Here is a 24,629-nt window from a genome sequence, read left to right as displayed (position 1 = left end):
GGGAGCTCCAGTCCCTGCTTCTTTGGGACCCTGAGGTATCAGGCTTGGGAAGGATTTCAGTTGGTCGACAAGCTCTCCAGCCACGTTTCCTGCAAATACTTCAGGTGATTAAAAACGAAATGGACACGTGCTCTGCTTCCTCTCCCAAGTCTAACAGGGCGAGACAACGTCTTCCTGAGAAGGAGATTTCATTTTTTCTTTTTTTTTTTTTTTTAAAGATGTTATTTATTCATTCATGAGAGACCCAGAGAGAGAGAGAGAGGCAGAGACACAGGCGGAGGGAGAAGCAGGCTCCATGCAGGGAGCCCGACGTGGGACTCCATCCCGGGACCTGGGGTCACGACCTCACGATCCAAAGGCAGATGCTCAACCCCTGAGCCACCCGGGGCGTCCCAAATGTTTCATTTTCTAAGATGACACCACCCGAGGCAGGTGGGATTGCTCTTCGTTGAATCCTCATTAGGCCAAAAGACGTGCTCCGACCCCCGGGCACCGTGTCACTCGGTCCCTGCTATGCCACCAAGGCCCGGCCCGAGCTGGAGCCGGGGTCCGGGGCGGCTCAGCCACAGTGCTGTCACCTGTCTCCTGCAGCTGCTCCAGCAGCAGGGAGAGGAGCGGGCTGGTGCACACGCACAGCGGCAGCGCCCGGCATCCATGAGGGGAGAGGCTACCGGGAAACACGGGACCGACGACGAAGCCGTCCGCGAGGCCACCGTGGCGTTACGTCAATAGCTCGGTGAACTGTAATCGCAAAATGGAAATCACTCAAGTACAAAGAAGCTAGAAGTAAGACTTCTGAACTCTCAACACGTACACGCCCGGGGACTGAGGATGAAGGTGACGCGGGGCCCCACTGGAGGCCGGTACGCCCTGCCAGCTTGTGTTTTACAACAAGTCATCGGTAGAAACCTCGTCACCAATCGACACCAGTGAGGACACCCGGCACCGAAGCCATGGTAGACAAATAGTTTACGTGGCGAGAGGTCTGAAGAAATGCTACACTGTGGTTCTTGTACCTCGTGGCTTCTAGGATTCCTAGACCACTGACCCTAAGAGGGGCTGTGGCTCCTCGGGCACCTGGGACAACTTCCCGATTCCTCGGTGCACACTACTCTCCTCGTTTTAACAGGTCTCAAACCGAGACGAGATTTACAACCACGTTCTTCCCCCAGAGCAGAATACGAAATAGCGGCCGAGGCCTACGCTACCAACAGCCCCAACAGCCCCGATGCCCTGAGACAGCAGATCCGGTCCTCTGAAGCTCTAGCTGGAGGGGACCCACAGCAGGGCCACGGCAATTACTGGTGGGCTTTTTAAAATGCAAATTCCTGAGCCCAGAATCCCTCAGGAGGATTAAAACCCCGCATGTTTAATGGGCTCCCCATGTGGTTCTCACCCTCCTTCAGATCTGAGAACTTCAGAACTCCCGCACAGCGGAGATCCAGGCGCATGGAGAAGTCTGGAGAGGCGAGGGGGAGGCCTGGCCGATCTAGGCCAGAAAAGCCCAAAGGTAAAACTCATAAAACAAGAATTTCATTCTTTCCTTAACAATGAATGGAAATCAGCCTGACTCGGGGCCAGGTCTGCAGCAGGGGAGAGGAGGGAAAGGCGGCCAGTCGATCCGTCTGGAGACTTGGGATCGAGGAACAGCATAGAGCAAGCTCCTGTTTGCAAAGGTTATAGGAGTATTCGCCTCAAAATCACCCCCACGCTCTCTTGCAGTTTTTCCTCACCTACCAAAGCAGAATTTCGCGTAAAAAGCTATAATCCGGCGGAAGACATTAAATGATCAGGTTTCTGTAACTGAGAGCACCAGCAGGCCAAACACAGAGGCCAAAGTGACATCGAGCTCTGCAAGCGCCGTCGGACTTCTACAGCCGTGCGCGCAACAGGTGTGCTGGGAGCCACTCACTACCCCGCTGTCCCTCCGGGAAACCAAAGAAGGACACGCAGAGCAGAAGTCGGGATCGCTGAGAACCACGGCAAAAATAAAATTAAGTACGCTGTAAACGTAAGAAACTCAGTAGGGCACGCAAGTGTCCAGTTCACAAACTGCAACAACCAAAAAAGGATTAGAGAAAGGCTCACACTTACAATCAAACCATCTTCCTGTCCTACAGCTAAGTTACATGGGGCCAGAGGAGCACATACAAGTTCTTGCTCCGGATGAAGGTTTAAGGATTCCCCTACAGGGCTCGTCGGCTGAGCCTGAACCTAACTAAGTAGTGTGCAGAATTTAACTGAGCCAGAGCAGACGTCATTCTGTTGGTCGCACCTCCCACGTGAGGAAATGCAGGAGCAGAGCCGTCTGCGTGCCCCGGAAGGCACACCGCTTCCACCCCAAAGGCCTAGCGAGGCTTAGCAGCTGTTTGCAAAGCACAGGTAGCAAGAAGCTGCTCGCGTCAACTGTTCTGAGCCCGTGGAGAAATCCGTCTTCGCCGACCACAGGACACGTCCGGCAATCCCTTCGCTGCAGGTGGTGAATGGCAGCGATGACAGTCCTGATGCCCTACTGGGCCTGGAGTTGGCTAGAACCTAGGATGAAGTTCGCCTCAGGACCCGACCGCGGCAGTGATGTCCACGGAGCTGCTTCCCCCAGCACACAAACACCACCAGGGCGTCATCGGCGGGGGGAGGCCTAGACAAGACGCGGAATGCATCGGTCCCTGGACTATCACTTAGTCACAAAGTGATCCCAGTGCTCTTACGCGCTGTCGTGGGTGACCTTCTAAAACACCGTGCACAGTGGAAGCGGCCAGACGTAAGCGATCACCTCTTGTAGGACCCATTTGTATGGAACACCCAGAATGGGGAGACCAACAGGGCCACAAGGAATAGCGGTTGCCAGGGGCTCAAGGAACGGGGAGAGGGGAGTGACTGTTTAACGGACAAGAGCTCTCCTTCTGGAAATGATGAAAACGTCTCAGGACTACACAGCGGTGACGGCTGCACACCACCGTGAATGTGCTACACGCTACTGAGCCGCACACTTAAAACTGGTAAATGCTGATGTGAAATGAATTTAATTTCCTAAAGAAGGAAATTAAAAAAAAAAATCAGAGTAAAACTGTAAAAATCGTAAACAGTAGAGTAAAACTGTAAATATAAACAGTAGATGAAAAAAGTGATTGGATTAGAAATCAGGGAGATGTTAAGTCATCTCAGAATCGCTTCAATCAAATGGAAGAGGCCATGGAAAAAGATTGAAAGAACACCAGTGGGGTAAGCGGTGGAAACGGAATTTCCTCCTCTGAAAGAAGGTCAGCTGACTGTATTTTAGGAGCTGAATAAAAATCACAAAAACCTCCTAAAGCTTAAATATCTTGAGGATCTTGCTCAATCTCCCCAAATTAAGGGGGGGAAAAAAAGGCACTGCACGGGATTCAAGAATTCAGTCAATGCCATTCATGAAGCACCTAATGAAGAATTACTGCTTAAACCCAGGCTCTGTGATCCCAAGGAGGGAACCCTCCTGGACTAAGTACAAAACAAATGTTTGCTACTGTGTGAAGCTCTGAGCCAAATGGATTTCTGTGCGACCTCGGGGCAAAATTTGTTGGTTCTTGGGTCTTGCATCTTTCAGCTTTAAGAAATGGGTATAAAAATGAAAAAAAAAAAAAAAAGAGAAAGACTCACTGCCTCAAAGAAAACAGCTTTGTGCAGGCCCAGGCTGTCTTATATCTTAGCATCCGTGATTCCTATAATAATCGGCACATACTGGGCACTTGAATATTTTTAAATGAATATAGAAATTTTTGAACAGGGACACCGTATACGATTAAAATATGTGTGTGGGGGAGGAAAAACCAAAAGGTAAAACTCTGATGATCCAAAACTGACAATACTACTTTTTGCCATTCAATAATCTCTTAGCCCTTAGCCCCTTCTCTGCAATCACCTTCGTTTTTAATGTATCTTCATTCATTATGAAATATTAGTTACTAATGCTTAAGGTAGCAATCCAAAGTTGGTGATTGTAACAAAGTATCTTCTAAGTCCATTCTGAAAGTGGCTTTTGCACAGTCTCATTGTGATTCCCTTTTGAAACCCAAGTCCCCCTACCATGGGGATTCTGAAGGAATGTGGCCTGTGTCTTTTTTAAAAAGCCTCATTCGTGTTTGATTCTAAGAGATCCCCAGGTTGAGAATCACTCCATCGAACTCTTTTTATTTCTCACTGTCAAGAAATGCTAGTCTTGGGTGAGCTGGGAAGACATTACATGGAAATTTGTGAAACAAAGCTTGTAACACCTGCATAAGATTGGGGAGGGGTGTGTGTGTGTGGGGGGGGTAACCTCAGTCAACTGCTAGAGAACTCAAGAGACTGGCAGCCTTTAGAAAGAGGTACAATTAACGATATGACCCAACGGACTCTGATTCTGCCCATTTCTTGTTGAAGAGCCTAAGCTAGCAACTTTATTTTCTAACTTAAATGGAGCTCCCTTTGCACCCCGTACAATGCACAACATGAATATCAGTGATGTTTCCCAAACCCTGTAGCATCTAACAGTATATCACGGGCGCCCCAAGGCCGGGAAGGGCCCAAGGGGGTCCCGCATCGACCGTCACCATTGACCTTCACTTAACCTCTAGAGCAGCCCCCCATTTTCACCTGCAAAAATAAGAAAGATAAAAGGACTAACTCTTTGGCTTGTTGGGAAACCAACAGGTATGAAAGCATTCGGCACAGCGCCCAGGAAGCAACCTGGTACTACAGTGTCCTACCTTGTATCCCTAGATTCCTGGGAAAGGGAGAGAAAAAGGTTCTGTGGGTTAGACAGCAGCTCTGTATGACACGGAACTGGGGGGGTGGGGGTGGGGATGGTGACACGCAGGGGTAGGTCGCTACCTGGAGTCCTCGGTTGGACACGTGTGCTATTTGGGTGTAAGGTCCCTAACCCTGGCCCCCTGGGAATTCTGCGGGCAGCAGCCGAGGAAGGAGCAGCACGTTCCTGGGTGGCACCGGGTGTCCACGAGCTCGTGCCGGAGAGAAGTGCCTCCAGGTCGGGAGACCTCAAACTTTGCAAGGGAGCCAAGCCCCCCCTTCCCCTCCTCCCCGGGGCCGGGCCGGGCCGGGGCAGCAGCAGGTCCACCCTCGCCGCCCAGCAGTGGCCCGGCCCGCGCTCCCTCCCCCTCCTCGAGCCGAGCCGGCCTCCAGCACCCCCCCACCCTCCAGGCCCCCAGGCGGGGGCGCCCACCGAGGGCCAGGTGCAGGCCCGGGCAGGGGGAGGTGCAGCGGGGGTGCAGGGGGGGAGCAGGGGGGAGGGTGCAGCGGGGGTGCAGGGGGAGGGTGCAGCGGGCCGGGAGCAGGGGGAGAGCAGGAGGGAGGGTGGAGCGGGGGGGAGCAGGGAGGGAGCAGGGGGGAGAGCAGGGAGGAGCAGGGGGGAGAGCAGGGGGTGCAGAGGGAGGTTGCAGCGGGGGAGCAGGGGAGGGTGCAAGGGGGAGCAGGGGGTGCAGCGGGGAGAGCGGGGGGTGATGGGGGTGCAGCGGGGGAGCAGCGGCCTCCACCCCCCGCCCCCCCCACCCCCCCCCCGCGGGATGCGCCACGACGCCCCGGGCGAGCGCCCCGCCCCCGCCTCCCCCTCCTCACCCGCCGCGACTCGCCCTCCGGCGGGGCCTTCCGGCCTCTGAGCGCCGAGTCCTGCCGGAGGCCGCCCGCACCGCCGCCACTCGGCCGCCGCTTCCTCCCGGGCTCCTCCGCGCCCCCGCCCCGCCCCGAGGAAGCCCGCCCGCCGCCCCCCCGCCCCCGCCGCCTCCGCGCCCCGCGCCGGGGAGCCGCGCCCGCCCCCTGGCGGTGGAGGACCGCGCGGCCCGCGGGAAGGGAGGGCGGGAGGGCGCGGGGAGGGGAAGGGAGGGGGCGGGGCTGCGCGGGCGGGGGGAGGGGGGAGGAGGGGGGCCTGCACCTGCCGCCTGGGGACCCTCCGCCCTTGCTAACCCCCGGGGGTGGGGGGGTGCCCTGACCTTGCCTCCCTGCAGGCCTCCTGCCCTTACTGCCCCGGGGTGGGGTGCCCTGACCTTGCCTCCCCGGGGTGCCCCTGTCCTTTGCTGGGGGGTGCCCTGCCCTTGCTGCCCCAGGGGGGTGCCCCTGCACTTGCGGCAGGAGGGGGTCGTCTGCCCTTGCCTCCCCGGGGTGCCCTGTCCTTGCTGCCCCAGGGGGACCCCTGCCCTTGCTGCCCCAGGGGGGTGCCCCTGCACTTGCGGCAGGAGGGGGGCCCCTGCCCTTGCTGCACGGGGGTCCCTGCACGTGCCGCCTGGGGGCTGCGGGGCCCGGGGAGGGGCAGTGCGAGGCCAGGTCCACCATCCTCCCCGTCCTCCCCGTCACCGCATCCCGACCCTAAAGGCCGGAGTCTGCAGAGAAGCGGTGAGGGCGACGGCGTGCCGGGCAGGTGCCAGGGCCAGGGGACCCGGGCCCGGGGGAAGGCGGCGCGGTGTGCGGGGCCTGCAAGGTCGGAGCCCCGGCTCCCCGGGTCAGGCCCCAGGGTCGGGGCTGGGTGAGCCCCAGGCCCCGGCCCTTGGGTGGGGCCCGCACATCCCCTCCTGCCGAGGCCCAGGCCCAGGCCTTGCAGTGCCGGGGAGCGGGGTGACTGTGAAGGCCCCTCGGCCATCAGGACAGCACGTGGCCGGGGAGACCACACTGCATTGGGCTTAACAGGGCTTCACAGTGCTTAGTGTCCCACGAAGCCTTAGCTTTTCTCCAAAAGTATAAAACACGGAACCTAAACAATAGCTGGGAACCTGCAGGGGGAGGCGACCAGGCCCTCTGGAGCCCCGCTGGTGCCCAGGACTTTGCACGCCTCTTAAGGGCGTGTTCTCCCTTAAGGCTCACGACTCAGGCAAAATAGACATTATCTGCGTGTCACTCTTAACAAGTTAAAAAAAAAAAATCACAATTCCAAAACCCAGTTTGAATCACTTGCTCGCAAGTAGGAGGCAGTGAGCTGTGCAGCTAGAGCTCCAGCCTGGGTCCCTCCAGCTCCAAACAATGAGGCGCTTTGTTTCTTTTTTAAAGATTTATTTATTTGAGAGAAAGAGAGAGAGCAGGGTAGGGGGAGAGGGAGAGAGAGGGAATCCTCAAGCTGACGGCCAGCTGAGTGGGGAACCCCTTGGGGTACAGGCCCAGGGCCCTGAGATCAGGACCTGAGCGGCAACCGGGAGTCCAGTGCTTAACCGACTGAGCCCCCCAGGCTCCCCGAGACGTTTTATTTCTTACGGTGCCTAAACCCACAACATGTACTGTACACGTGTTTCCCCCCAGACACCCCCCGCCCCCGTCCCACCGAAAGAATTTCTGAAACCTCTTGAAAAGGATGTCAGGCCTTATTTATGCAGCAGCTTTCCCATCCTTAGCTGAATTGGCCCGTGTAGACGTGACCCGGGCCGTATTCTTACAGCAACCATACTTGGAACAATTTGTGGTTTGAAATTGCATTTAATAGGCTACGTGCCCGTGGCCACGATATACAGATTAGAGCCCCTCAGTAGGTAATGAAAATAATACTAGTGGATCACAACCAATATTCTGTTGTCAAATTGAACGGAATAGGACAAAAGCTTCAGCATTCACAGCACAAGGTGACGCTAAGTGTCGGTTCATGAAACATTTGTTCGTTTGTATCAAGTGTGGGTGAGTGTCTGGGTGACAGTGTCCTGTGTTGCAATGTAAACTATATTTCTTCACATGAGCTGCAATGGTTAAAAGTTGGTGGTTTTTTTTTTGTTTTTGTTTTTGTTTTTGTTTTTTTGGGTTTTTTTTGGGAACACCTGTTCAGCAACCCGGTGTTTCACCTACCTTTTTTACTTGGCAAGAGGTAGGAGAGTCAGGAAGTAATGAAGATTAGTGATTAAGTTTAATGAGACTACAGAGAACAGAGTTCTTTGCAGCTCTGGGAGGTTTAATCCAAACAGGTGTTGTTGCTGTGTGACATGATAATACGCATTAATAATTTGTATTTTTACAGCCAATATTTATTACATATTTACCGTGTGCCAGGATCCTTGCTGAGTAGCGCAGCTATGTTAGCTCGTTTAATCCTCAGGACAATCCTATAAGTATAGAGGAGAAAATGTGAGAGGGAAAGGGAAAACTGCCCGAGGTCCCCTTGCTAGTACGTGATAGAGCCGAGATTCGAACCCACATGTTCAGCCTCAGAGCCCAGCCCACCTCATGTGTACTTGGGAAGAAAAGTTCATTTTCTCTTCGATGATGGCAGAGATTTATGTAGAGCCCTAACATACTACACTATTTCCCATATACGGATTACATAATATTGTTAAATATAAAACTTGATGAGGGCAGCCTGGGTGGCTCAGCGGTTAAGTGTCTGCCTTCAGTCCAGGGCGTGCCCCTGAGGTCCCAGGATCGAGTCCCGCGTCGGGCTCCCTGCATGGAGCCTGCTTCTCCCTCTGCCTGTGTGTCTCTGCCTCTCTCCCTTTCTCTGTCTCTCATAAATAAATAAAATCTTAAAAAAAAAAAAAAAAGAAACTTGATGAAAAGCCTCAGAACTTTAACCGGACCCATTCTCACATCGGACCCATTTTGATTCCCTTGGGCATCAGTCTCGTCTACCTGCACTAGTGCACTGCCCGCGAGTCCAATTCCTCCCATCCCTGCAAATCACGCCACTCTTACCGTCGAGGGGTACAGTCTGCCTGCCTTGCTCTCAAACCTAGGCTGGCCCTGGGACTTTTTTTTGATACACAGAATATGCTGGAAGCAATGCTGTGTGACTGCTGAACCTTGGAACTTCCATTTCCACTGCCTTGGGAGCCAGTCACCATATAGGGACGGTCGGACGAGGCTCCTGGAGAAGGAGAAACCGCAGAGAGAGACCAAGACCTCGTGCGGCACGACCCACCCCAGACACCCTGCCCGAGGTCCTAGGTGTGGGAGTGAAGTCATCGGGCCCGTGGAGCGCGCCCCATGGGTGACCCCACACGGTGCCGCCTGGGAGCCTCCTGGTTGAGACCAGCCAGCACCACAGAATCCTGGGAAATAGCTGTTTGCTGTTGTTTGGAGTTGCTGAATCATGTAGTATTTTTTTTCACATAGCAATAGAAATCTGAAACGTGGAAAGAAATTTTGTTAAAACAACAACAACAACAACAACAACAAAGCTGACCAGCTCAGGGAGTAGGATTACTTTGAAATATTAAGGCATGTTTATACTGGATCATAAAGTCGACCCCGTAGAGAGTCGGCCAGAAACTTGCGTAGCTTTTTGAAAATATCAGAGGGGGGGGGACGGGAAACAGAGGTAGAATAATAAAAACAAGAATAAAAGCGTCAAATCTGATACCTGTCTGGGTAACATCCCACCCACCCGGGTGCGAGTTGGAGCCCCCTCTTCAGAATGCTCCCAGAAGTGTGCCGCAGGCCTCCCGGGCCGCGTGGGCCTGGTGGTGTAGGCCCCGCACCGCTAGTGTCACCTCGCAGCCCGCCGGCCCCCTCCTGCGCGGCTGGACGGTCGCCAGCTGACCCCGGCTGAGCCCTAGGTGTCTGTCTACGCGGACTCCACGCTTCCCGACGGCGCTTCTCACAGCCTGTGCAGGCCCGGGTTGCCGGCTGGCCCTTTGCTAGATGCCTCGCCCTAAGTGCCCCCCCTTTCCTCTCCCGGGTGTTCCTGCCAAGGACAGGCCCCGGCCCAGGGCCACGTCCCCAGGCCTGTCCCCGCTCTCACTGCCTTTCGTGTTGCAGCCCTGACATTTCTCTGGCTTTACCGACGTTCTCACGAGGAGAAGTATGAATGGATCCCCGAAGGGGGCCCGGCCGTGACGCGCCTGGACACCCGAACTCAAATTCAAGGACGCGATAAAGGCTTTCTTCTGAGGACCCTGGAGACTCCCAGATGATCATTTTTGTATCTTAAATAGTGACTGCCCAGGGGTATCGTGTGCAGGGGTACGTCCGTGAAAAAGAAGTGTAAGAGCTGTGGGGGAAGGAAAAGCATCCTCCTTCCCGTCAGTGAGGGGTTCTCAGCTCGGGGGTCACCGTGCTCTTTTTGGGGGGAAGCTAAAACATAACCCTCTTTGTTCGTCAATAGTTGTGTTTTTTTCTATTTTCTAGGAACCTGTGAGGGCAGAATAGTTAAGTTTTAGAAGGCTGGAATACCCACAGATCCCATAGCACAGTTGATGTACATTTACGATTTTAACACACATTTTTGCCATTTTAATCATTTTTAAGAGCACAGCCCAGTCGTATCGAGTACATTCACATTATTGTGCGACCCACACTACCATCCATCTCCAGGACTCTTTTCATCTTGAAAATCTGAAGCTCTGTAGTTATTGAACAATAATTCCCCATTCCGTGGTCCCTCCAGTCCGTGACAGGTACCGTCCTACTTTCTCTTCCTGTGAGTTTGACTTTAGATGACTCATATGAGCAAATCAGTGTACTTTAAAAGCCGGCATTCTCCTAGATTTCATGACACTATATTTGATACATAAGCACACAGTCTATACAAAATAAGTGGGTTTTTACATTATAAAACATATGTAAGATACAGTGAAATCATATCACATGTTTCTGCTTAAAGAAGGACTCTGGTTTTCCATCTATTACTACTTTTTTATGGCAACGTACAAGAAAACTCTAGATACCATAAAAATTTGGGTTTTTAAATATCTTCCTGATTTTACTCCCTAGGAGATTCTGGTTTGGATTAGATCTTTTTAGTAGATCTTCCAGTGTGGCGAAATTTGGCGTTTTCGTCTTGGTGATAAATCATATTAAATGATGCAGTGACTATGGTAACCCACATCTAAAATACGTATTGGAACCATGACTACAAAGTGACTTCCCTTTTCCTGAAATCATGCACAACTGTGTATTATAAGCAATTATTAAGGTCACTGGTGGTTTCTTCAGAAGAATCGTTTATTACTCTGTTTTATAAAATATTACCTCCTAGGAAAATTTCTGATTCGGCGCCAGAATCTAAAAACTACTTTTTGAAGTCTCCTATGGCAGTGTTACCTGTTTGCAAGGCCAAGGAAAGGTGAAAAAAAAAAAAAAATGATGGATCAGCCAAACACACACACACACACACACGCACACACGCACGCACATCACATCCCTTGCAGATGCATAACATACACATAGTCCATTAGGTATTTGTAAGGCCAAGCAAAGGTGAAAAAAAAATGATGGATCAGCCCAAATACTTTCTTTTCTAACTGCCACACACTGAATGGGAAAATGTGACTACACCCCTGACATTCATAGAATTCTAAATAAACGAATGAATAAGCCTCACATGAAGTCATCCAAAAACACTTCTTTCCACATCCCATTAAAAAAAAAAAAAAAAAAAAGAGTCCACCAGAAAGTCCTCCGAGAAGAAGCAACCGAGCATCTATGTGGAGCAAAATCTGTGTTTCCCTAAAATACGGTCGCTTCCGTCTGCAAGCTCAACTCTGATTAAGAACCGAAGGTGGGAACCCTCTAGGCTAAGCACCAAAGGGTTCACTGCGACGGGTGTTTCTTTTAAACGTTAAGATCTCTGGTTACATCCAACTGGAATGCGGTGTTTGCTTTGAAAAGCAAGGCCTTGGGAACACCAGCGACCAAACTCCGTCCACCTTTGAGGATCCCGTTAACGTCTGTCCTCTGCTGGATCTCACAGCCACTGAGGGTAATCCAGCAACACTCCAAGATTGCAGCCGACCTGAGAAATCCAGGAGTCGCAAAGCAAACTAAAACGAAACGAAACCCATTCCATGCACCGTTGCCATCTTTGTAAGAATTCCGAGGAGCCAGATTGACAACCGTGGAATCCCAGACGAAGCCGTAGCCCGTCGGGCCTCGCGGACCCTAGGATTTCTCCAAGGCTGTCCGTGCCGACGGCCGTTCCTTGATGTCCCCGCCGCCTAGGCAGGGAACCAAAATTAACCTACCCACCCAGATTCGTTTCCCCAGCCGTGTTTCCCATTTCAGGCCGATTTCTACTGCCGTTTCCCACTCTCACCCCAGCCCTTCCTAAAGACACCACATCTGAGCTCTTCCGAGATTGTATCCTGATTACATTTGAAAGGTTATTTGTGTGTCCCTAGCTGTTCTTTTCTTTTCTTTTCTTTTCTTTTCTTTTCTTTTCTTTTCTTTTCTTTTCTTTTCTTTTTTCATTTGCACTTTTATTTTGAAATGTTTCTTGCAGAACTGTGGCCTCCCTGAGGTTTGGTACATGTTTTTAAGTGTAATTTATTTACCCCGAGAAGTTCTGTTCAAATAGAGCATCTGGTATTTTGTAGAGTTCTATCCAATAGTCAAATTTTCCATCTCTATTCATGAAGCAAAAGCCAGGGAAATTGCTCATTTCGCTTAAAAAAAAAAAAAAAAAAAAAACCAAGAGTGGGAAATTGAACCTTCAGTTTCTGGAGTTTCCAAAATAATGTCACCTCCCGCCGACTCCGCGTGTCCTCTGTCCCCGTAGGACGGCCCTCCCGACGCCGTCGTTGCTTAAGTCCTGGGCGGGGCCGGTGGGCTGATGAGGAGTCAGGGAGAAAGCTAGGCCCTGGCTCCCGGGGTCACCGGCTGCGGAGGGGCCACCGGCAGGGCTGCGAGGCCGTCGAGGCCACCCTGCGCCCTGGGGTTGGAACGAGAACGATTCCCTCGCAGACTTTTGGGTTTGGTCTGGGTTTTCTTCAGTGGTGGAGTCTCTAGAGGCGGGGCTGAGACCCTCCCACGGTCGGTGGTCCCAGAGAATTCTGAATCCCACCCCCACCCCCCCAGGCCCACAGGCCCCCGTGAGCTCCGGCCTCCTCCCGCGGGCCCACCCGGGCCTCCCCGCGCCGGGCGGCCACCAGCCCAGGGCAACGGCCTTCCTCCCACCTGCAGACCCTCCGAGGGGCTCAGGCTGGTCCCCAGAAGGTCCCCTTACCGGAAACCCAGAGGCCCATGCTTGGTCCCTCCCTGTGGCCTCAGCTAAGCTGCCCACACTCTCGGAGCCTCTCCTGCGTGGCACGTGGCTTGGCCCACCGTGGGGCTTGGGGTGCGGTTACACGTGTAGGGGTCCCCTCCGGCACCCTAGCGCGTCTCCCCAGGCAGCGACCCAGGGTTCCCGGCATCAGGATGGCCCCGGGCTCAAAAACAGATTTCCCCAAACATTTTGCGTGAAAAATTTGACTTCCTGTATAGGACGCCTGCGAGTCCCTTGACTATACGTAGATAAACTCCACCTTGAGGACAGTGCACGGCCCCCGGCAGCCGGGACCTGTTGTCCATCTCCATGATTTTGTCATTTCAAGAATGTTACATAGGATGCCCGGGGGGCTCAGCGGTGGAGCACCCGCCTTCGGCCCGGGGTGTGACCCCGGGGTCCCGGGATCGAGTCCTGCATCGGGTCCCTGCGTGGAGCCTGCTTCTCCCTCTGCCTGGGTCTCTGCCTCTCTCTCTGGGTCTCTCATGGATAAATACATAAAACATTTAAAAAAAAAAGCATGTTATATAAATGAAATTATATGATATGTAACCTTTGGGGATTGGCTTTTTTCCACATAGCACAATTAATTCCCTTGCGATTCACCGATCTGTTATCCTCAAGGACAAAGGGTGCAGGCGGGGCACAGAAGGAGGTGGACGCGGTTATAAAGACAACACGAAGGACCATCGTGGCGACAGAACAGTCCTGTGCTTGGGCTGTGATGACCGACACGTGAGATGCAGGAACCAACGCAGGTGGTCAAGTGATGTAAACTGACTCCACACGTGCACACGAGCGCAACTAAAACTGGAGACCTTGGACACGGCCCTGTAGGTTCGTAAGGTGTCACCGCGTGGAGACACTGGGTAAAAGGTACACGGGATGTCCCCGTTACCTCTCACCGCTGCAAGTGAATCTACAGTGACCCCAAAATAAATGTCTCAGAATACACGGGAGGCATTTTTGACGGTTGGAGGAGGACAGCGTTCCGGGTTCCCGGGAATCATGCCCGTCAGTCTCTGAAGGGGCGGGAGGAATTTTGCACCTGCTGGTTTAAAGAACTCAGAGCACACGTCCTGCAGGGAGCCCGGGGCACCTGCCTCTGTGGCTTCCCCTTTGCGTACAGATCGGATAGAAGACGACTCCCTACGAGGGGCCCGAGACCCAGATGGACAGACTAGGTTCCTGGCGTGGCCGTAGCGCCGCTGCGCACCCGGGGCTCCGGCCCAGGGCCCTTCTGCTCACTGGTCTAGAGCCAGAACTCTGGGTGCAAGGTGAGGACTGGGGAGTGCCCCTTCGGAGGCTCAGGGGAGAGTCCCCCCCTTTCCGCTTCCAGCTTCTGGGACACGTAGGCTTTCCCTGGATGCCTCACTTCAGTCAATGTCTCTGTCCCCACCTGTCCGTTTCCTCTTCTCTCCGTGTCTTCTCCTCTCCCGTGTCTTACACGGACGCTTGTCATTGAGTTTGACCCCACGGGGCAAACCAGTGTCATCTCATCTCAAGGCCCTTAATTACGTCTACGACTTTTCCAAAGGCCACCTTCCTAAGTTCCAAAGGTTAGGGCAGGGGTGTATCTTCTTTTGGGGGGAGGGTGCCATTCAACCTACTACCATGAGCAATAACCAACGTATTCATTCATCCTTTCGGGAACGTTCCCTTGAGCTCCTAGTAGAAACGTAATAGCACGCTGGGGAAACTGAGCCACGCCCCGCGGCGTCTATGAAGGCCTTGGAATCGCATTGTGGGGAAAACACCCGCCAAAGCTTAGAGACCGTAGATACAAGGAATGCCTTGTGAACCTTAAAAACAAAGTCGCCAGTTGTTTAACCATCAAAAAAATGAGTTTATTCACAAACAGCAGGGAACTGACATCCCGGGCAAGCAGGCCACGGCGCTAACGGGAGCCTCCACGGAGGGAACGAGGGGAACACCCTGTAGTGAAGGAGGGCGGGGGCTGGGAGGGCCGTCGCAGACAGCAGGTGCATCGGGGTGAACTAGGAGCTTGAAGTGGGGGGCTCCTCGTTGGCTGAGGTGCGGCAGCGTCCCGTCGGCTTAGCTGCTGCGGGGACAGCGGGAGGCCTCCCTTCCTCCTGCTGACACAGTGAAGTGGTGTCCACGTCCGGGTCCACCTGCCTGCTGGGCTCGCGATGTCAAGGAGTCGTAGGCAGGAAGTCATAGGCCTCCCTCCGCCGGCCCCCGACGTCAGCCTGGAAGAGGTTCCCCTTCGAGAAGTTTTGCAAACATCCGTACAAATGAGGGCATGGGTCACACATGGGAGATTCCGGAAGGCTGGCCCGTCGTACACCGGCTTTTAGTGGCTGTGTCCGGGGCCTTCCGAAGGAGGGAGAGCGGGAGAGGGCACTGCGGGGTGCGGGTCCCTGAGCCAGGCTCCCACCGGCCACCTACCCACAGGGCCTGTTGCGGTCATGGTGCTCCGGACACTTGGGACCAAGAAGAGGACCCGGGAGCTGGCTCCGGCCGCGCCGGGGCCTGACCCATGCCCGCATCCAGAGGCTGAGCCGCCGAGCCCACAGGGTGCTCGCAGTCGGAAAGCCAGAGGTTGAAAACCCAGCAAGAGTGTGAAGGCAGAAAAGGGGGGGGGGTCTCCCGGTGTGAAGGCTGCGGGCAGGGGGAGCCTCCCCTCCTGAGGCCCTCTGTTGGGCTCCAGCGCCGACCCCGTGGAGGAAGCCCGCCCACCGAGCAAGGGCAATCCACTGATGGAGATGTGAGCTCCATCCTAAAATACCCTCAGAAACACCCGGAATAGCGTCGGACCGCATATGTGGGCCCCTGGCCAAGCTGCATACACAAGTAACCGTCACGGGGCTCCACACGTAGGAGGACCCGGCTGGGGTTCGAGGCCCTGTGCCTACTGTCTTACCTTCTAAAGGATTCTATCTGCATCAGTGTGTTGTGAGCGGAGGCTGATGGGACGATGAAACATGCTTTGGCGGTGCGGAGCCAATGCTCACCTGCAGCCCTAATGGGAGGAGCTGGCTGGACCCTTAGGTAGTCGGGGCCAGGCCCCCGGCAGGAGAACACGGAGTCGGGGCGCCTGGCGTCCTGTTCTGCAGCTCCGACGGACGGCACTGCCATTCTGCTTTGCAGCCTTGGCAGCAATGACTTCTGCAAAATGTCCTAAAATGAGGCAGTTAACCAAAAACAATCATCCATATCACGGGCGAGGGGCAGTTAAGACATAAGTTCCTAGATGTCAGGGGGAAGAAAAAGGGAACGGCCATCAGCACGTGGACATTAACCTAAGAGAGACACGGGGGACCAAAGCCCGGATCGGCAGGACCCGGAACACCCCGTCAGCTTGAGACAGTCCCGCTGAAGCGCTCATAGAAACCCTTAAACCCACAAACTCCAGGAGCTGCCCTCTCGGGCCCCCCTCCTCGCTCAGTGACCTTGGCTATGCTGCCCACCACTCTTCAGCGGCTCTACGCCCTCAGCTTGGAAGCAGCGAGACCCGGCACCGGGCACAAGAGGCAGAGGGGTCCCCAACGGCAGCCCCTCCTGCACCCCCTCCCCGCAGCTCCCAGGCCGTCACCTTCCCTAGGCCCTTCCTGCCGGCCTCCTCCCTGCCCCAGCCTCGTGGCCAGCGCCTGCCCTCCACCCCTTGGTGCAGGCCTTGGTGCAGGCCTTGGTGCAGGCCTTGGTGCAGCGCCTGCCCTCTACCCCTTGGTGCAGGCCAGGCGGCGGCTCCTGGGGGGCTGGAGGCGCACCCCAGCTGTCAGGGCCAAGCCGCTGCAGGGAGCCATCCCAGGGGAGTGGGCTTCTTACCCCCCAGGCCAGGCAGCCCCAAGGCTACGATCCTGGGCTCACCGTGGGCAGATCTGGGCAGCGGCTCCCTACTCCAGGCCGCGGCCTGGTGACCCTGCGCCAGGGAGTGAGTGCCGGGCACACGCGCAGGACAGATGGACAGGGAAACGCTTAGTTCCTTTAGCACTAGCGTTCTGGGGGTTGGTTTTGAATATGATTCTGCGTTCTGATCCACACTGGGCCCGCAGTGAAGTGGGGAGTCGGGAAGCGCCCCAAGGGAGAGGCAGCCTGTGCTCTCGAGTGGACGCCACAGGCACGGAAAGACGTGGCAGGGTGATGACCTGGTGGCGGACTCCGGGGAAGCTCTACTGCCAGAAAGTGCCTGTCGGGGGGGCTGGTGTCCGACAAACGTGACCGGTCCCCAGGGCTGTTGGTGGGGTGCCTGAGACCAGACACGTGGGGTCATCACGCTCGGAGGTCTCGCCCTAGGGGACCTGGAGCCCACTGGTCCTGGGCCGTCAGCTGCAGGGGAGGACTCCCCCCCCAGGGGACCCGGTGCACCCTGGTCCTGGGCCGTCACCGCGTGGGAGGACTTATCCCAGGGGATCCGGTATGCCCTGGCCCTGGGCCATCACCACATGGGAGGACTCGCCCCAGGGGACCCAGTGCTCAGCCGGCCTGGCCATCAGCTGCGGGGCCACCCGGACCGCGCCCAGCCCTCCGCCCGCTGCTGGGCCGCTCCTTGCAGCAGGCGCCCAGAGGCCGACTCTCCTTGGCCGAGGCATGTGCAGGTGTCTCAAGGACCAGGGCAACGCTCAAGGGGCCGCCGTGAGGTCGGTGCGTGTCCAGGGAGCCCGGGCGCCCTGCAGAGGCGCGACACGTTGCTCTGGCCTGAGTCAGCTCTAGGCTCCCTGGGTCTCTAACCAGAAAGTCACAACTTGGGCATCCTCTGTTCACATTTACAAAAGGCACCACCCAGGGGGCTCCGTGGGCTCAGTCGGTGGAGCCTGCGACTCTCAATCTTGGGGTTGTGAGTTCCAGCCTTGTGTTGGGTGTAAAGATTACTTTAAAAGAAATAAAAGAGAAAAAAGAAGTGGGAAATATCAGAAAGGGAGACAGAACATGAGAGACTCCTAACTCTGGGAAACGAACTAGGGGTGGGGGAAGGGGAGGTGGGCGGGGGGTGGTGGTGACTGGGTGACGGGCACTGAGGGGGGCACTTGATGGGATGAGCACTGGGTGTTATGCTATATGTTGGCAAATTGAACACCAATAAAAAATAAATTCATTAAAAAATAAATAAATAAAAGGAATAAAATCCAAAAAAAAAAAATTAATAAAACAAACAACCGCTGCAGCCCCGCCGCAGCTGTAGTGCAAGGGCTACAGATGACCTTTCCATCTCCCGTAACCACAAAAGGTCTCGCTAATCAGCACGGCAGAATTTAGACACGGAGTGTTCACTCGCTGGTGAATGAGAGCTTTTGTGATGGACATATTAGAAAAAAATATTAAAATAAAGCCGACAACTCCCCCTCCCCATTGCAGGAACGAGGGCGGAGAATCCAGTGAGCTTTAATCCTGAAGGTCGGTCCCCGGAGGCTCCGCATCTAGAATGTTCCTACTTCAGACGAGGGGCCGCTGTCCAATGAACCTCCTCTGCCAGTTATGTTCAAACCTCTGCAGGGTACAGAGACCCGGGATTTCAAAGAGTTCACGGAAGAGTTTTATACGAATGGCTTTATTCTGTTTTGTGTCCACTGCTAACAACTATGCTGCTTAATAAATGTCTACGTGGCAGCTCTTGGTCCAAGGCTCACTTTGGGGACAACCTGTGAGAAAACGGGTACATGGTACATAACGTTCAACCCCCTGCATTGGCAACGATCAGTAATCACAAGTAACCCAGACGTGGAGATGAGCAAATGGGCTTGGGAGAGCCTTAGGCCCTTCCCCGACCCCCATCCCGGCTACATCCCGACGCGCCAGGGGCAGATGTTACTCACGCGGGTGCGTTTTGAGTCCAAAGCTAATGGAAATTTGTAAGATGAGTTTCCCAAAGGAGAGGCTGGAAATTCTACCTTTGAAATGTGAAAGAGAAACCTAGGGAAAGCAATGGGTCATCGTAGCTCCGGAAGGATCTTTGCAGCGAGGTCAAAGGACACATATCTAGAAAGAAGAAAAAGGGGACATGCCAAAATGAATCTTCCTTTCCTGGAGATGTTGACATGTCTTTGCAAAACGGAGGCACATGACGATTTCGAAAAAGACAAAAGGAGCCCAGAAAGGTGCAATGTAAAATTACTTTTAAAAATGTCTGGGATCCCTGGGTGGCGCAGCGGTTTGGCGCCTGCCTTTGGCCCAGGGCGCAATCCTGGAGACCCGGGATCGAATCCCACATTGGGCTCTCAGTGCATGGAGCCTGCTTCTCCCTCTGCCTCTGTCTCTGCCTCTCTCTCTCTCTCTCTCTCTCTCTCTCTCTCTCTGTGACTATCATAAATAAAAAAAAAAAAAATTAAAAAAAAAAAGTCCCTTCTCTCTTAGTGTCTTTCCTTTTCAGCTCCTTGGCCCACGTGTGCAGATAATTATCTGGTAAACACCAAGGAATTCTCTTCCCAGGGTAAAAGCGTTGAAGGAAGAACCCAGGCGCCCAGGGAATAAAGGGGCACCTACGGTGTAGCCGCATCGGGCGTTTCCCGAGACCTCCTGGGGTCCTGAACAGTTTCGGCTTCTTTGGAAGGACGTCATAGTTGAGAACACTTTCCCTCTTTGATAGACTCACCGTTCAGGAGGTAGGTGGGCGTCCTGCAGCGCGTCCGGGGACATCACGTTGCAATCACCCGAGCCAGCCCTCCAGATGCCAGAAAGCCGTCAAGCAAACCACCCATTGGCCGGATCCCTTTCTTGCACCATTATTTCCTCTCTGAATACAAAAATAGCCTCCTTAAGGGAAAACGGAGTTAGTGGGCTGCAAGAAAGACGGTTGCTTTTGGAACCCGCTCAAGCACTTCTGCACAACACGTAATGCGATTGAGTCCGGAATTTCACTGTATAGGATCAGCATTTTGTGAGATCCTTTAGAAAGGCCGTATTGCAGAGGCTAAGTGGTGGGCGATTTATGTGCATTTGACCTGACCCGTTTCACTGCTTAATTTAGATGGACTTTAGGATTTTAAAAGTCATCCCCTGACACCTCTGTGCGTGCTGTGTGGTTCCCTTTCACTGCAAGGTTGCAGTGACCTTAAACAGTCACATGAATCACGGTTCATGTGCTTTGAGCCTGTCCTGTCGGGGGAAAGGGAAGAGGGTAAACAGGAAGAAAGGACATCATGGAGCAAAAAGTGGCATATTTTAGAGTAAGTAAAATCAAGCTACTCGTGGACTTGACTGGAAAAAGTTTTCAGGACAAACATCCAAGCGTGCAAGCCAACAAGGCCCTGAGACACCCGATCTCTGGTATATTCGTGTGGTTCCCTCCGCAGGTACGTGGGTGACTTAGGGGGGGAATCTCTGTCTCTCCCAGGCCTTGCTCTCTAGTTTCCTTTTGGAGTTTATGCTTTTATCCATCACTGGTCCTGGTCTCCGACCGTCCCAAGAGCTCTCCCAAGAGCCCCGTCTGGTTGAGAGAGCCAATACCCCCTGACGTTAGGCTGCCCTGTTTTTGGCTTTTCTCCTTACTTCTAACCACATTTTAGTTTTTTGACCCCTTTCCAGTGATGTCTCCCTCCCCCTTTTCCTACATGCTAAGTAATTCAGAGCCTAAAGAGGGCAGGAGCGCCTACTGAGGAGAACTGCCCTAGATGAACATTAATGTGACCTCACGGTTCTGTGGTCTGACTTTTCCACCACTGGCCAAGGGTGGTATCTTGGCCTGATCTCCGTGGCAACCACGGGGGCTCTGATGGTGATGCCATCTTTTCAAAGGCTGTTTGTCTCATGTCGTGCTCTCTGCCCATCAGAAAAGTACTTTTATTTTCCTTTCCCAAATGCCCGTCTGCTAACGCCCTCACCACTGAGTTCCGGTTTCAGATTTCAGATGTGTAACTTCATCCTGGCAGGTGCGGGAAGATGTCATCGGGCAACGCACCTACACCCAGTAAGGATCCCACCGGCCTTCCCACTTGCTGGCTGATGGCTCCCCTCCCACAAGTGGTTGGTTATGCGAGTCGGAGAGGATTTTCCATTTCCTTCACCTTCTTTGTCTTTTCCAGTCAGATCCCTTACGGTCCTGAAGCATAAAGTGACCGGTACAGCAGAAGGAAGTTCATTTCGTTTCTCCAGTAATGCCTGGCAAAATTTATTCTCTGATCACACGTTTATTGAATATACTGTGTACCAAGCACAGTTGTAGGAATTGGGGATTTGGAGAGGACTATGTAAAGTCCATGCCCTCCACGGGTTTACAATAAGGTTAGGGAGGATTTGGGGTACGAGGGAACTTGAGATGGCGAAGGCTCCAGGGCAGGAAACTTTGATCAGCTTTGCCAGCTCACGACCAGAGGCCCAGGCCAATACCCAGAGGAGATCTGATAGAGAATGAAGGAGGAAGGACAACTCAGGGAAAGAGAAGACTTCTGAACACTCAAATAATATGAACTTCTCCTCGACTGGAGTGTATCCTAAGGACAGCGTCAGTACGAATCTCTATCAGCCCGTGGATTCCAAGCCCACCTTGGCTGGCCGCAGAATGTTTAAAAAAGGTGGCGGATTACGTGGACTCCGCGTATCTTTCTAACCAGCATGAATCAAAATCAAGAGGGATTACGCAATATCAGAAAATAATAGTTTTCAGAAACGGAAATGGAAGTTGTTATCTCACAGCATGTGTGTCCTTATAAGAAAGGATGAACTTAAGTTCAAAGCAGAGAACGGATCGGAAGGCCTACCCTAATCCTGTGCTAGGCTAACCTACCTCCGCCACTTGAAGTCATGATTTCTACAGCTTTGTCTTCTATTTCACATAGAAAATAGTCCTCCATTTTTAAAAAGAGGAAGAGTAGGAAAGGTCAATGACATCTACATTTTCCTTTTAATTCTTTAATGTCTTTCCATTCGTTATTAAAATAGTTCGGTAGATAAGTTTAACTCCTGATCCTATAATTCAGGGGAAGTCAGTGAACAGATCAGATGTGTGACTTCACCTTGGTTGGTTGTGGGAGAGAGGTCATGGGGCAATGCACCTGCACCCAGTAAGGATCCCATCCGTCTTCCCAGAAGCTGACTGATGGCTCCCCTCCCCAAAGTGGTCCCACTTTGTCAGTTCACAGCCTTGGTCAATAATATTCAGCAAATAGATGCATTTGGCCCAATGGCCCTCTCATAAACTCTTAATCAAACATAATTGATATTACTAAGATGGTGAACAAAGCAGGGATATATTTATGTTCCTGGTAAGGTTTCTTACGTTGGCCAATTTTTGCTGTCAATTATTCATATGAAGTTTAATCATTTAAAAGTTCAACAGAAACGAATGTGGGTAAACTTTTATCCTCGGTCTTAAAAGCTAATTGATTATCATAGGGTTGTGTATTTTTTTTTCCAGTGTGCTAGATTCATCATTATATTTATATAACGTTAGGTCTATTCCTGAAAGCATTTACTTAGGGAAATACTTGGCATTTACTTAGAGAAATAAAATAAATCTTACTTTTGTTCCCTTGCCCCGATTTTATATTTATTCGCCCCACAGCCTGCAACAATCCAAAGGAACGGAGAGTGTGTGCGATGACCAGTAGCTATTTTTGAGAGCTTGTTTGACTAACCTGGTGCACGAATCCTCTCTAGAGTGTGGGACCAACACCATTCTCGGAGAAGTGTGCTTCCCCGCGTGGATGTGTATATAGGTGAAATATGCTAAAGAAAGGATAAGCACCAAGGGCAACCCTTAATCTGGAAGAGAAAAGGCAGAACGAGGAAGGGATTATACATTCAAGGGGGTACATGGTCTTGGATCCTGCAGAAGGAATAACCGTGTGTTTTTCAGTTTTGACTGGATACTAAGAGAAGAATTATAGATTACATTTATATATATGAACCTCAGGTCTTTCTTTTTTTAAAAAAAAAAAAAAAACGCCAACAGTGGGGAAACTGTAACGACAGCCTCCATTTTACTTTACTCTGAGATGGTCTGACCCCGATGACCTGAATGCATTTCCACTCTTTCAAGGTTGAAATAAAAAGCAAAGACTGCACAAAACAATAAAACAAAGTTTAAAAAGTTTCTTTTCTTCCTTTTCATTCACCCTTTAATGAAATTGAAATCCTTCCTGAGAAATACCACCACGAACTTGTTAGTGAGGTCAATTTTTCAGATTTGTTTTATCCCTGTCTTCATAAAACGAGCAAATCTATACTGCGACTGGTGGAGAGAAGCTCCATGGTGGTGGTGGTGGTGGTGGTGGTGGTGGTCATGGGTTTGAATTAGAGATCCCTGAAAATATTAAGAACTAACCTTTGTAAATTATTGTACACTGAGGCAAGTCTGCTAATAGCGCTATCTGTATCTCGGTAGCTGTGTATGCATTTCCCCTCCTCCCAAGGTCACGGAAGCTGGTCCATTGAAAAGAAAACTGAGGATTATCTTGATATGTACCCGAAAAGGTCCACTGCTATCCTGGCACACTTAGAGCCCACGTCCTCACCGCCTGTCGCAGTTGTACGTGTCGGTGTGTGTTGCCTTCCTACTCCTAATATTCATTTTTTTGACAGGTATTTGATATATAATCTCTTACATATCTTATATACAATATCTGTTAGGAAAGCCCCTGGAAGTGGCCTTTATACCAATAAAGCGTATTGGCTTCCAGTGACCACCTAACCAAATCACTATAAACTTGATGGTGTAAAGTAACAGTTTAATATGACAAATTTATTTTCTCGTAGTTCCTGAAGCTAAAATCCTGGAAGTCCTAAATCAAGGTGTTGGCTGGACGACAGTTCACCTGGAGGTTTGACGACAGACTCAGTCCTTGCCCCCTCCAGCTCCTTCTGGCTGATGGCGTTCCTTGGTTTTATTGGCTTGTGGCCACATCACGCCCATCTCTGCTTCTATCTTCACATTTCCGTGTGTCCTTTATAGGGACACTGGTCATTGGATTTAGGGCCTTGCATAATCTCGGTGGATCTCTCCATCTCAAGATCCTTAATTACAGAGGCCCCCCGGGGCTTAAGGGTTGAGTGTCTGCCTTCGGCCCAAGGCTTGACTCCCAGGATCGAGTCCCACTCGGGCTCCCTGCATGGAGCCTGCTTCTCCCTCTGCCTGTGTCTCTGCCTCTCTCATTCTCTCTCTCTCTCTCTGTGTCTCATGAATAAATAAATAAAATCTTTAAAAAAATCCTTAATTACATTTGCAAACACTCTTTTCCCAAATAAGATAATGTTCACAGACTCTGGGGATTAGAATATAGGCATATCATTCAACCCGTTACGCTTTAATATTCATTCAAGTTTTTGTTTCCTAGATAAATCTTGATGTTTATCAAGTATATAAGTGTGTAAATCTGTATTTTATTTTATTTATTTTATTTTATTTTATTTTATTTTATTATTTTATTTTATTTTTGTAAATCTGTCTTTTAAAGGCCAATCTTTCTTTCTTTTTTTTTAAATTGTCTTTAGTCTCTTCCTATTGTTGCTCTTAGTGCCTCCAGTTAAGAGCACACAGTGAGGGATGCCCAGGTGGCCCAGTGGTTGAGCGTTTGCCTTTGGCTCAGGGCGTGACCCTGGGTCCTGGGATCGAGTTCCTCATTGGGCTTCCCGCAGGGAGCCTGTTTATCTCTCTGCTGGTATCTTTCTCTCTGTTCTCTCATGAATAAATAAATAAAATCTTAAAAAAAAAAAAAAAGAGCACACAGTGATCACCTCAACTAGTTTGTAGACTGTTAGGCCCATGATCCTGGGTTTTCATTTTGTCAGGAACCATTTTTGACAAGCTTGCTGCCACCTT

General features: G+C 52.1%; 1 protein-coding gene and 2 long non-coding RNA genes across 3 annotated transcripts in view; 1 reads left to right on the top strand and 2 right to left on the bottom strand.

Moving 5' to 3' along the window:
* FAM3C (FAM3 metabolism regulating signaling molecule C) overlaps window positions 1-5,720 on the bottom strand; it is a 52,641-nt gene extending 46,921 nt beyond the window's left edge. Inside the window, exon 1 of the mRNA XM_072783301.1 lies at window positions 5,590-5,720. The gene's annotated coding sequence lies outside the window, so the exon portion shown is untranslated. The remainder of the gene's footprint in view (window positions 1-5,589) is intronic.
* Window positions 5,721-18,397: 12,677 nt separating this feature from the next.
* On the bottom strand, window positions 18,398-19,876 carry LOC140608567 (uncharacterized). Its single transcript, XR_012010547.1, has 3 exons — window positions 19,467-19,876; window positions 18,691-18,853; window positions 18,398-18,516 (listed from the first exon to the last, which is right to left on the bottom strand). It is a non-coding gene; the product is annotated as an uncharacterized lncRNA (long non-coding RNA).
* On the top strand, window positions 19,654-22,904 carry LOC140608568 (uncharacterized). The gene is made up of 2 exons (XR_012010548.1): window positions 19,654-20,166; window positions 20,743-22,904. It is a non-coding gene; the product is annotated as an uncharacterized lncRNA (long non-coding RNA).
* Window positions 22,905-24,629: the final 1,725 nt, after the last annotated feature.

The sequence above is a fragment of the Canis lupus genome, chromosome 18, assembly GCF_048164855.1.
Source record: "Canis lupus baileyi chromosome 18, mCanLup2.hap1, whole genome shotgun sequence".
Lineage (NCBI taxonomy): Eukaryota > Metazoa > Chordata > Mammalia > Carnivora > Canidae > Canis > Canis lupus.
This window is presented reverse-complemented; position numbering and strand designations above follow the sequence as displayed.